Source organism: Physeter macrocephalus, chromosome 7 (genome assembly GCF_002837175.3).
Source record: "Physeter macrocephalus isolate SW-GA chromosome 7, ASM283717v5, whole genome shotgun sequence".
In the NCBI taxonomy this organism is placed as follows: domain Eukaryota; kingdom Metazoa; phylum Chordata; class Mammalia; order Artiodactyla; family Physeteridae; genus Physeter; species Physeter macrocephalus.
Genome location: NC_041220.1, coordinates 80291990 through 80305599, shown reverse-complemented (window position 1 = coordinate 80305599; position 13610 = coordinate 80291990). Strand labels below are relative to the sequence as shown.

The following is a 13610-nucleotide window of genomic DNA, read 5'->3' as shown; positions in this document are numbered from 1 at the left end:
GAGCGGGGGTGCGTGGCCCGGGCCGGGAGGATCCCGCGTGCCGCGGAGCGGCTGGGCCCGTGGGGCAGGGCCGCTGGGCCGGCGCGCCCGGAGCCTGTGCCCCGCAACGGGAGAGGCCACAACAGTGAGAGGCCCGCGTACCGCAAAAAAAAAAAAAAAAAAAAACTCTACAAAAATCACTTCTTTTTTGAATCTTTCTCTAATTAGACAGAACACAGTGTCCTGCATGAGAGGCTCTGGCACAACCTTGCACGGCACTTAGGTATGATTTTTGATACCCTTCCCTCCCCACCAAGATATGATATAGCTGAGAGATTAAGAGCCAGAACCTGCGAGCCAGACGCCTGGGGTTGAATCCTGATCCACCACACACTAACTGTGCCTCAGTTTCCCTACCTGTAATTCATGGGTAGATACCTAGATGGATAGGTAACCAAAGAGCTTAGAATAGTGCCTAGTATGCAGTAAGTGCTACCACCTAAATGCAAGCATAATAAATGTGATCGTAAAGGGTAGCTCCTATCTGCCTTGGTGTTCAGGAGACAACAGGGAGTGGCAGGGCTGCCTCTGGGCTGGCCCGTCGAGGATGTGCCTGAAATGGCTGCAGCTGTATTGCCAGCTGTCCCTGTGGAGGGACCGGCCTGGTGTGACCAGCTGTTCACAATTTCAAGAGAAAGCAAAATCCACATCTCTGGATTTTAAGTTATTTGTTTACATTGAAAAAAGTAATGTTTGAGCCAAAGAAAGCACATCCAAAGGCAGATTTAGCCCTTAAGCCACCATTCTGTGACCTCTGACACTTACAAACCTGTAACAGTGTGTGTGTGTGCATTTTCATTTTTCTATGTTTATCCTCCATACTTTTTCCTCAATTAAATACCCTAGGGGTAGTAGAAAGCATGTAGAAGGTACTCAATTAAGATCAGCTGACCAATGAAGGCTTATTAATGAACAGACACCAGTGGAACTTTTCTGAAAGAAAACAATGAGTAAATTAGTGTCCACCACGTTCAGTGCCCTCTGTGTCTTCAGTTCAGGTAAACAAGCTAAGCCCTGGGGACACAAATACGAACAAGATGTAGTCCCTGATCTTAAGGAATGTACAGACTTGTGGGGACACAGCTGTGTAGACAACTGCAATGTTTACAAAACACATGGACACGTCTCATCTCATTTACGTCTCAAGAACCCAAGGTAGTTGGTATAGCATGTGATTTTATACCCACTGTATAGAAGAGAAACCAAGGTTGTGACTTGTCCAAGATCACTCCAGAAGTATGGGGAGTTGTAATAAGAACCCAGTTCTGCTGACTCCAAACCCTGGGCTCTTTCTGCTGCACGCTTACATTCTAGCAATAACATGCCTATTTCCCAGTGCCTGTGACACTGGAAAAATCGGGCTTATGAAGAGGGTTGATATCCAGTGAGTTAGAGGGAGGCATTGATACCATCGAGGAAGGCAGGCTTTGAAAAGCACCTTCTTCTCATTAATTACAATTTACCATCTACCAAAAAGAATTTGGGGCTAATTTCAACAAAGCATAACGCCATATATATATTTTTTTAAGTTTAAAATAACAAAATACTGAAGGGAAACAGAGATTAAATCCCTGTTTCAGAAAATTGAGGGTACGAATCGGTAGCACGAGTGGGCATAACTCTTAATTCTGAACTTCCTGAGAGAAAAGGCAAACTGGGAAGTGACAAGTTTCTCATTTATAAAAGGAGGCGGACTAATTTTAATTTTAGCATATATTATCACCATTTGTTCTCTGATTTCTGAATCACACAGCAAAGATCAGTATTCTTATGGAAAACATTGATTTGAAAGTATAGCATTTTACCAAAAAAAAAAAAGTGAATTTATTATACTTGTAAAGTCTGTGGGTTGATCAGAAGATTTGGAAATTTTGTAACAACATACGCACTAGCACATGATTGCCAACATTTATGGTTTGGCCTGTTCTCTAAAGGAAAATGGGAGAACTGGCATCCAGTTTAGAAGGACCGTGCAGCAGAGTATCAGAACTGTGATGGGGGATTGGGAGTGGGAAGGGTGAGCAAAAGGTTGCCCTCTTCATAAACAGCACGCATTTCAAGTTCTTAACTGGGTGAAATACAGGCAAAATGGCGCATCAAACACAAGATGACATTCACCAGCTATGAGGCTATTTCATCATTCATTCATTCATTCAGCAAATAGTTACTGAGGGCCCACAGAGTGAGCATTCAAGCCCTGTCCTTAGGGATGGAGACAGCAGTGAAGAGCACAGACAAAAATGCCTGCCTGCATCATGCTTCCCTGAGGCAAAGCCTAGCATGTTGCACAAATTAAAGATGGATGTGCACTTTGTCTATGAGAGAGCTGGGGTTCCCACAGTCACACTGGCATTCAAATCAGCCTCCTTAAAAAGGCGACAACCCTATATTACTGCAGACGGTGAAACAGATGCTTGGCTTTTGTCACGGAACTATCTAGAGCATAGGAGCAGCTAAGAAGGGAGGTGCAAACACCGATCCTAACGTCCATAAAACAGGGCTGAAGCCTAGGTCTCACCTTTGGAAGCTCTCAGTGGATGGAGTGTGGGTCAACCCTCCCGCTGCAGAAGTAACCAACAAGCACCTCCTTCAGTCTGAGGAAATGGTCCTCTCCTGTCCTAAAAATGGCTTTAAGAAGCAGCTGGAAGAAGGGGGAGGGGGAAGCTACAGCAGCCGTAGACGCTGTTAGACAAGGTAAAAAAATAAATAAGGTTTTCTTAAGACCTATGCATGCATTTATTCAACTAATATTTATTAAATCCTCACTACATATGCAAAAAGCACTGTGCTAGGAACTAAGGAAACAGAGATGGGGTGGAGACATGGCTCCTGCCCTCATGTCTCTTACCTTCTAGAAAGAGAGTCAGACATTGAACAATTAATTAATTAAAGGTAGGACAACTACTAGGAAGAACTGTCGGAGTCTATAAGAACTTTAAAAGGGCAAATTAACCTAGTGCCGAAGAGAACAGAAACCCTTTACACAATCGCACTCACTTTCTCTCTCTTTCTCTCTCTGCCTCTCCCCCATACCCTCGCCTCCTCTCCCCTTCTCCCTCCTCTCTCAGACACACACATACATGCACACACACTTGTGTGCACACAGGGGCACACACAGGCATACATAGCTGTGATGGAATCAGGCACCTCTTGCCTTCCTCTTTCAGAGAGAGAACTTTTGAGCTGCAAATACTAAAGATACTATTCATTCTGGCTTTTAGGCCAACAGGCTGCAACCCTGGCAAAAGCCATGGCCAAAATTCCTACTCCGAGCTAAGATGCAGCCAGGTCTAGAGAAAAAAAGAATATTTCAACTGATTACATCTTCAAATGTTTTCTAGATCTTTGAGTTTATGGTTGTGCTTGTCCTTCTTGATACTTAATTAGAACGTACAGGCCTCAGATGTGAACTTGCAGGAGAACACAGTGTTCAAAATGAAAATGACAGCTTTCCATTGGATTGTGTGCTGTTCTATAGCAGCTCAGTGTCAGGTGCTGAAGTTAAGCTAAACTACATAAAAACAGAAGATGTAAAAGCTAAAGTTAAAAAATTATAACAGAGTTTCATATACTGAACTTTGATTAGCTATTAAATTATAATGTCAGATTTTTCAGTTATATAAGTACAAAATGTTTGTGGTAGATAAAAATTAGCAAATACAGTATCTAGAAGAAGATAAAAATACAGCCATATTTAATGACCAAAGCACTTCCTGTAAAATGACTAGATTGGAATATTTAACCAATTCTTTATAACTGGACATTTATTTTTTTTCTAATCTTCATTAACACAAATGTTTTAATGAATACCTTTATACACGCATTTCTGCACGCATCTCTCATTATTTTATTATGATAAACTTTTAGAAGTGGAATTTCTTTGCTGGACAGCATTCAGATGTTTAAGATCAGAATTAAATCAATAGCCAAATCCAAAGTCTCTTTAAATTCTTTTTTTAAGGTGCTTAGAACACCTTCAAACTTAAGAAGCATCCAAAAATTGAAAGGAAACAGTCTTTATTTCCATATCAAACTCAATATTAATATTACATAGATATAATTTCAAGACTCTGACATTTCTTAAAACCTCACCAAATACTGACAGACAGCAATGTCATATGGTTATAGATACTTCTCAGAGAGCAAGCCTGTTTCTGATTATAACACAACAAACGTTAACTGATTATTTCATTCCTTAATTTAAAATGCTGAACAGAAAACCAATCACAACAAACATAGCTATAAAATTTTTGAATGTACACAATTGCATTACACACAGCAGCAGAAAGATACCAGGCTGAAATGTTTATTTCTTGGTTTGGCTGTGAGCGGAGCCACAATCTCTGGGTCTTAGTTCTGAGGGGAAAGACACAAGGGCTGGAGTTTCCAGAATTTTTGATTTTTAATAGAACAATTAAAACTACAAGCATATAATTCATAACTAACCCTAAAATGAGAGGGAGAGATAATCTCAGAATAAGAAATATTATTTAAACTGAAGGCATGTAACCTGATTTTTTTTTTTTTTAAATCTGCTCCATTGCTTATATTTTTCTCATTTTTTTCTTGGAGTGTGGAAACTTGCACTAGTCTACGGACTCTTAATTGAAAACAACTCCTCTAGATAACTTCTAAGTCCTTTCCGTTTAGGAAGTGCTGTGGTTTTGTGATTCTAAATTTCAATTTAGGCTCCATGTAAAAAAGTAATTCACAAGAAATTTTAAAATTCAGTGTCTCATACTTCTTTGAGGATACCGGAAAGGGGATGTGGCCATTTTACCCTCCGATTTAGTGGGGGCCTCCTGTGGCCAGGCACTGGGAATACAGTGACACAAAGCACAGCTTCTGTCCTCAGGGTGTTCTCACCTAGAAGAAACAGATACTAAAGTGGCAGTGGGGCACAAAAAGTGGTATAATATGGGAGGTATGTGCCTCAGGACACGGAGCACTCAGCAGCACCCTAACCACTGGGCTGGAGGTGGCTAGGGGGCCAGATCTTCTGGAGAAGGTGAGGCTGAAATTGAGTCGTGAAGGACAGGACGTGTGTCAGGCAGCTGAGGATGTCATTACGGGCAAACGATCAGCCTGTGAAAGTGAACGTGTATCAGAAACCATGGAGAATCCCAGGAACTCCACGCCCTGGTGAGTGCCCGTGAGGGCAGAGTGTACGTGTTGGCAGATGGCTGAAGACACTGGGGAGGCTGGCAAGGGGCCAAGTCAAGGACAACCTGCAGTGCTAAGTTAAGGAGTTTGGACTCAATTCCCCAACACAATGGGATGTCACAAAAGTATCATAATCAGAGGAGGAGACCGAGCTACTTCTGTGGCTTGTCTCCTCTGCCATCTCAAAGTTTAAAGGAGAGCTGTACAGTTGATAAGAAGCTCAAGGTGAGGAATTCCTACGTTACCTTTATTTTTTAAGAATTAAGATCATGTAATACAGGCTTGTTAAAATAAATTCAGGGCTTCCCTGGTGGCACAGTGGTTGGGAATCCGCCTTTTAATGCAGGGGACACGGGTTCGAGCCCTGGTCTGGGAGGATCCCACATGCCGCGGAGCAACTGGGCCCGTGAGCCACAACTACTGAGCCTGCGCGTCTGGAGCCTGTGCTCTGCAACAAGAGAGGCCGCGATAGTGAGAGGCACGCGCACCGCGATGAAGAGTGGCCCCCGCTTGCCGCAACTAGAGAGAGCCCTCGCACAGAAACGAAGACACAACACAGCAAAAATATATATAAATAAATTAATAAACTCCTACCCCCAACATCTTCTTTAATAAATAAATAAATAAATAAATAAATTCAAACAGTAGAGAAGTACATAAAAGAAAAGAGGAAAATTTCATTTCGAGCCTGACTTCTCCCCATCCCCTCAACCAAATCTTACTCCCCAGGGTTAATCACTATGAAGAGTTTTATATAAATCCATGTATATATGTTCTAAATATATACAAAAGCATTTACATATAACACAGATCTTTTTGTGAGTTCTCTGATAAAGAATGCATTGTGCTACATATCTTGGTCTGCAACTTGACTTTTTCACTTAATATACTGTCAGTCCAGATTGATCTCATTCTTTTGGACTGCATAGTATTCCACTGTATCGTAAGGGTATGTTTCAAATGTATTTATCCATTTCCCCATTGGTGGTCATTTAGGCAGTTCCTAATTTTCTGTCATTGCTGCAGTGTATATCCTTGACTATTGCACACCTATGTTTGTTTTCTTAAAGGATATTTTCTTAGGATTGGAATTACTAGGTTAAAGGACCTAAGAAGTTGTTTCATTTTGTTTTCATCCAGAGTATACAAGAGTGCTCATTTCCCCCAACTATGGCCAAGCTTGGTACTATCAAGTTTTGAATCTTTACCAATCTGATAGATGAGAGATGTTATCTCATGGTTGGCTCAACTGATTGTTAGTAAGCTTGAACATCTTTCATATATTTATTGGCTAAATATATTTATTTTTGTCTATGAATTGACCTTTTACAAACTCTACAGGTCAAAGATTCTTAAATCTGGGGTTCCAGAGCCTCCGATATATGGTATGAAATTTTCTGTGTGTATTGGATGTGCATTATTCTCAGGATAAGGTCTAAGAAATATTAAGAACCACTGATCTTAAACTGTGTAAGCTGAGAGGAACATGTTTAAAGAAAGAAGCAGGGCTAGAAGGAAGGATGTGAAAGGTGTGAGGGCAGGGTTCCGCAATTGGTTATATGCATGTACACACACACACACACACACACACACACACACACACACACACACCTTTTATTTTCTCTCATCCATCACTATCATGTACACACACACACACACACACACACACACACACACACACTCACACCTTTTATTATCTTACCCTCATCACTATCAGCTTTCCCAATAACACTCCCTCGTTTCCCTCCCCAGAAGGCCCCGCCCCAGCCACATAGGGGCTACTAGATCGTTGTAGATGGGGCTCACTTCCTTCAAATATTTGGACACATACCACAGAGAATGCTGACAAACTACTCAAGATGCTTCTTTTTACATTTTGGTTCATCAAAACATCCAAAAACCTTACACATACAAGCCGTAATTTATTTATTTGAAACCACCGAAAAGCCATTGACTTCAATTTTATCTCATAAATATTTCTCTACTCTACGCAGGTCTCTTCATTTCCACTCCAACCATCACAGCTTGCTTTGACCACTGCAGCACCCTCCCAACTTGCCTCCCCACATCCTATCTGCCCTCCTCCCTTATCCCCTGTCTGCACTTTAATCTGAGCTATCTTTTCATTTCAACATCCGCCAGCTTACAACCCGCTCAAGGCTCCCCTTTGCTCTTGAACTAAAAAGCCAGCCACTTGACATGTGCAGCCACCTGGAGCTACCTGGTCTGCTCATCTACCTCTCCTCTTATGCCAAGACCCACCCCCCCCTCTGGCTACAGCCATACCTAGAAGACTAGAGGCACTCTCTCTCCCACTCTGCAATCTCTGTTATTCTGTTTCTTCTGCTCCAGTGCTCTCTCTTCCCCTCCTCTCTTTCCTTGAGTGAACTTCTACTCAGCTTAAAAATAACTCCCTGGATCATCCAGGCCAAGTCATGTGCTGCTGTCTCATGCTTTCATAGCACCCTGTACTTTTTTTCCAAGCACTTATCCCAAATTCACAATTACATAGTTCATTAACATCTGCTTCCCTCTGGCAGGTGAGCCCCATAAAGATAGAAGTAGGATCTGTTCTGTTCACCTCTGAAATCCCAGCGCTCAGAGTGGGGCTGACACAGAGCAGGTGATCAATAAATACTGTTGAAGGGAGGGAGGAAAATGATGCTATTGTCAATGGTCCCTTGTAGGCTTTTATTTTCCTATACATTTTCCTTCAAATATGAGCGGATAATAATTATGTCCTCGATACAGAAATTGGCTCTTTCAGGTCATTCCCATTACTTATCAGGGACCCACTGTGTGTGTACTAGGCACTTTTCCAGGAGTAGGGGGGACACCACAGTGAACAAAATAAACCAATCTTCTCCTTCCTGAGCTTACGTTCTAGGAAGAGGAAACAGAGAGTAAACATAATAGATAAGTAAAGTATAAGGATATTTAGAAGGTGAAAAGTGTCTTGGAGAAAAATAAGGTCGGGTTGAGTTGGATAGGAAAAGAGAAAGAGAAGTGGGGGCTAGCACCCATTCACTGTGTGTTAAAAAAAAATAGGGAGACCGAAATAGAAGGGGTGTGAGTACTCTCATGAAGTCTAAAATAAATTTGAGAAACACAAGGGAAGTAGATACAGCCACACATCAACCCCGGTATCGTGTATGCCTGTGCGTGAGCTGCATTGACGGCATGGCCGTCAGATTGCAGTAGCTCCTCCCACCTTCTGTGCCTCACCGTCCTTCTCAAGAACGTCATAGGACTCCTAAATGTTACTCTTTTCCTCTGAACCCTCTGTTCCTGCCCAGCAAAGTTGGTGGAGCTTTCTTCCACGTTCCTACAACCTTTAGATCATCTCTGTACGACGTCACTCATCTCCTTGTCCTGTAACGATTTGTCCACACGTGTGCCAGCCCTACTGAACTACAGAAACTCCTTAAGAGAGGGGACCAAGTCCCAGCACCCAGTATCTGATTGGTTCCAGCACTTGGTGATATACTGGGTTGGCCAAAAGATTCGTTCGGTTTTTCCTGTAAGATGGTTCTAGTAGCTCTCATTCGAAACAATTTTGTTAGATTGTATTTTGACAGCTGTCATATCAGCATGCATTAAAAAAAATCTTATCAAAATTAGTGAATTTTTGTGTAGCCATTTTAATACTGAAGTTGGAAGAAAAAAACAACATTTTCAATGTATTATGCTTTATTATTTCAAGAAAGGTAAAAACACAACTGAAACGCACCAAAAGATTTGTGCAGTGTATGGAGAAGGTTCTGTGACTGATCGAACGTGTCAAAAGTGGTTTGCAAAGTTCCGTGTTGGAGCTTTCTCACTGGATGATGCTCCATGGTAGGGTAGACCAATTGAAGTTGATAGCGATCAAACTGAGACAATAATTGAGAACAATCAATGTTATACCACGCAGGAGATAGCCAACATACTCAAAATATCCAAATCAAGCACTGAAAATCATTTGCACCAGCTTGATTATGTTCATCACTTTGATGTTTGGGTTCCACATAATTTAAGCGAATAAACCTTCCTGACCATATTTCTGCATGCTATTCTCTACTGAAACGTAATGAAAACGTTCTGTTTTTAAAACAGATTGTGACCGGCAATGAAAAGTGGATACTGTACAATAATGTGGACCAGAACGACGAAAAGCGTCTGGAATTAGTCAACAGAAAACACATAATCTTCCATGAGGATAATGCAAGACCACATGTTTCTTGGATGACTAGGCAAAAACTGTTACAGCTTGGCTGGGAAGTTCTGATTCATCCGCCATATTCACCAGACATTGCACCTTTGGATTTCCATTTATTTCGGTCTTTACAAAATTCTCTTAATGGAAAAAATTTCAATTCCCTGGAAGACTATAAAAGGCACCTGGAACAGTTCTTTGCTCAAAAAGATAAAAAGTTTTGGGAAGATGGAGTTATGAAGTTGCCAGAAAAATGGCAGAAGGTAGTGGGAAAAAAATGGTGAATACATTGTTCAATAAAGTTCTTGGTGAAAATGAAAAATGTGTCTTTTATTTTTACCTAAAAACCAAAGGAACCTTTTTGGCCAACCCAATAGAAAGTGCTCAAAGTATTTGATAAATGAGGGGATGAAAGAATGGATAATGAATGAATGAATGAACAGAAACAGAGTTGGAATGAGTGTGGCTATGACAATCAGAACGCATCATGTCCTGCACCTGAGTTCTCTAGAGATTCTCCGTATTTGTGAATGCTATTCTTCAACACTTCTGGATCCCAGGAATATTGGAATGGTCAGATAAGTTATTCTCTAAAGCGAATAAAAATGCTTGGGTAGGGGCTCATTTGTCAGTTACAAAATCTATTTAATAGGTCTGAAAAGCATTTTTTAAATTAACTATATCAACTATATTTCAACTTAAATTTTTTTAATTAACTAGAATACATGATAAGATAAGAGTGCATCAAAATAAATAAGGGTAAGTGGTTTTGTGACATGTGGCCCAATTTTCCCATAACATCCCCAGTTTATTCCTGTTGGCTCAGCATAGTTACTTTAAAAAAATAATAACTTTCCTAGTTTGTACAATAAACTAAGAGATCACTTTCATCATATATACATATGCGTATAATGTGACTACTGGTTTGTGAGTAAAGTTATTTCTTACTGGGGACAATGGTCCAGAAAAGTTTGAAAATGGCTTTTCTGGAGGTCAGACTTTTGAAACTCTGAAGAAGCATCGTGGAGGAGAAAAGCTAGGGAGAAGCAGAGAGAAGAAAAGAATACCTGGATGCCTTCCTCATCCTCACACTATCCCTTTCGGGAGGCAGAACCATTCCATCTTACAAATCTGAGAACTAAAGCTCAGAGAGCTTAAAGATCTTGCCCAAGTCGTAGTGCCAGCATTGAAATCTAGGTCTATACATGGGAAAAAGTAAACGCATTTTGTTCTACACATAAGGAAGGGAAAGTATTCTTTCCACTTCTTGGAGATGGCAACATTTGTAGCCACATAAAAATTTAAGAGGGTATAATGCAGCACATTTTCCACTCTAGTATTATGAGTTTTATAGTTTAATAAACATACTTTTATTTTAGAAGTATTTTGCATTTGGAACTGCTTAATATTTTGACTCAGATGGCAGTTCTTAATTATGGACTGAAAAAGTGGATAAATGTTTAGAAGTGATGAAATAAGTCTTGCTAGGCAAAAGCACAGAAAATGAGCAGTTCTGTGTAGAGAGTACATTAGTAAAGAGTGCAGGATCCGGAGACAGACAACAAAGGTCCAAATCTTAATAGCTATGGGACTGTGGACAGGTTTTTAAGTTTCTCTGTACTTTAGTTTACTTATTTATAAATGGTTCCTACCTCATAGGGTTCTTGCAGAGGCTAAATGAGGTAATTCACATACAACTCTGAACATGCTTCCTGGAATGTGGTAAATGCTCAGAAATGTCAGCTGCTCTAAACAAGAATGGAAATCAAAACTACTGGAGCTTGTGATGTTCCCTCTTTATCTTTACTTCTCGTTGGCATACACCCCCACCTTCAATGGTCTTCCTCTAGATTTTCTTACATTCCTGAAATAACCCTTACCCCTTTGGTCATGATGCATTATTTCTTTAAGAGATTGCTAGGCTCAATTTGCTAGTATTTTGCTAAGGGTTTTTGTGACTATGTTCATGAGGCATACTGATCTCTAGTTGTTGTTTTTTTCTCTCTTATAACGTTACTGTCAGATTTTCATATCAAGGTGATGCTGGCCTCTTGAAATGAGTTTGGGAGTATTTCATCCTCCTATTTTCTGAAAGAGTTTGTGAAACATTGGTATGTTTCTTTCTTAAATATTTGATAGAATTCACAAGTGAAGCCATGTTTTCTTTGTGGGAAATTTTTAAATTTATATATTTAATTGCTTTACTAGATTTAAGGATATTCAGGTTTTCTACTTCTTCTTCAGTCATATTTGGTAAGTTGTATCTTCTATAGAATTTGCCCATTCATTTAAGTTGTTGAATTTATGTACGTAAAATTATTCCTATGTTCATTTATCATCCTTGTGATGTCTATAGCATCTGTAGCACATCCCACTTTCATTCCTGATATTGACAGCTTGTGTCCTCTACCTTTTTTTTTTTCTTAATGAATCTAGCTAGAGCTTTATACATTTTGTTGAAATTTACCAACCAGCTTTTGGTTTCGTTGACTGTTATTTTTTTTTATATGTCATTAATTTCTGGTTTTGCCTTTATTTTCTCCCTTCTATTTTCTTCAGGTTTAATTTGTTCTTCCTTTCTTTCTTTTTAAGGTATAATCTTAGATTATTGATTTTAGACCTTTTTTCTTTACTAATATAAACATTTAACTATACATCTCCCTTGGGATTCTGCTTTAACAACTCATAAATTTGATACATGTTTTCATTTTCATTTTCGTTCAAAATATTTTCTAAATTTCCTTGTGATTTCTTCTTTGACCACCCATGTGTTGGTTTTTTTTTTCCTTGGCCACACCAGACGGCATGCAGAATCTTAGTTCCTCAACCAGGGATCGAACCCGTGTCCCCTGCATGGAAGTACAGAGTCCTAACCACTGCACTGGAAGGGAATTCCCAACCCATATGTTGTTTAGAAGTGTGTTGTTTAATTCCTAAATATATGGAGATTTCCCAAATAGCTCTTATTAAATTCTAATTTAATTTCACTATGGTCAAAGGACAAATTCTATGATTTCAATACTTTTAAATTTGTTAGCACTTGTTTTATGACAAGTGGTCTCTTTTGGTTGATGTTCCATGTGACCTTGAAAAGAATGTGTATTCTGCTGTTGTTTGGCAAAGTATTCTATGAATGTCAATTAGGTCCAGTTGATTATGGTGTCATTCAAGTCTTCAAAATCCTTGCTGGTTTTCTGTCTTCTTTATTGATTAGTAACTGAAGAATTGTTGACTACTCCAACTGTAATTGTGAATTTTTAAATTTTCTTTCAGTTCTGTCAGGTTGGTTTTTTTTTTTTCCACATATACTTTAATCCTCACAAAATAGTCATGATATATGTGTGATTATTTTTATTTTACAAGGGAATAGACTTTCACTCATAGATTAAATGATTTCCCCAATGCCACACAACTTAATAATTTCAAAGAATTTAAGTGATTCCCAGACCTCTGACTCATTCTATCAGGTTTTGTTTCATGTATTTTGAAGCTCTATTACATTTAAGATTGTCATATCTTCCTGATGAATTGACTCCTTTATCATTATGAAAGCTCCTTTCTTGTTCCTAGTTGTCTGCTTTGTCTAATATTAATATAGCTACTCCACCTTTCTTGTAATTAGTGTTTACATAGTATATCTTTTTCCATCCTGTTTATTTTAAGGTATCTGGTCTATATATTTAAAGTGGTTTTCTTACAAAGCATGTAATATAATCTTACCTTTTAAATCTAGTTTGACAATCTCTGACTTTTAATTGGAGTTTTTAGACCATTTATATTTAATATAATTATCAATATGGTTAAGTTTAAATCTGCCATTTACTATTTGTGTTCTATTTGTCTCATCTTTTCTTGTTACTTTTTTCTTCCTTTCCTGCTTCTTTTGAATTAATTGATACTTCTTAGTATTCTATTTATACATAGCACTGTCGGTGATATATATTTTTTCTTAATTTATTAAACTTTTAGTGATTGCGCTACACTTTACAATATGTATTTTTAACTCATAATATATATTCAAATAATATTATATCACTTTGTATACAACATAAAACCCTTACAACTATGAACTACTATTTTCCTCACCCTGTCCTTCAAGTTATTGTCATACATTTTACTTCTAATGTTTGATAATTCTCAAAAATACATAATAATATTTTTCTTTATACAGTGAAATTAACTTTTTTTTTTTTTTTTTTTTTTTTGGGGTACG

The 13610-nt window shown here is 38.9% G+C and overlaps 1 protein-coding gene and 1 long non-coding RNA gene across 2 annotated transcripts in view; both read right to left on the bottom strand.

Annotated features, from left to right (window-relative positions):
* Positions 1 to 13610, bottom strand: part of LOC114486595 (putative uncharacterized protein FLJ13197) — a 46399-nt gene that overhangs the window by 10156 nt on the left and 22633 nt on the right. The gene's annotated exons all lie outside the window — the stretch shown is intronic.
* Positions 8960 to 13610, bottom strand: part of LOC129392250 (uncharacterized) — a 20162-nt gene continuing 15511 nt past the window's right edge. Inside the window, exons 2-3 of the long non-coding RNA XR_008617839.1 lie at positions 10346 to 10433; positions 8960 to 9074 (exon numbers count right to left, since the gene is read on the bottom strand). This is a non-coding gene — a long non-coding RNA (uncharacterized lncRNA). The remainder of the gene's footprint in view (positions 9075 to 10345; positions 10434 to 13610) is intronic.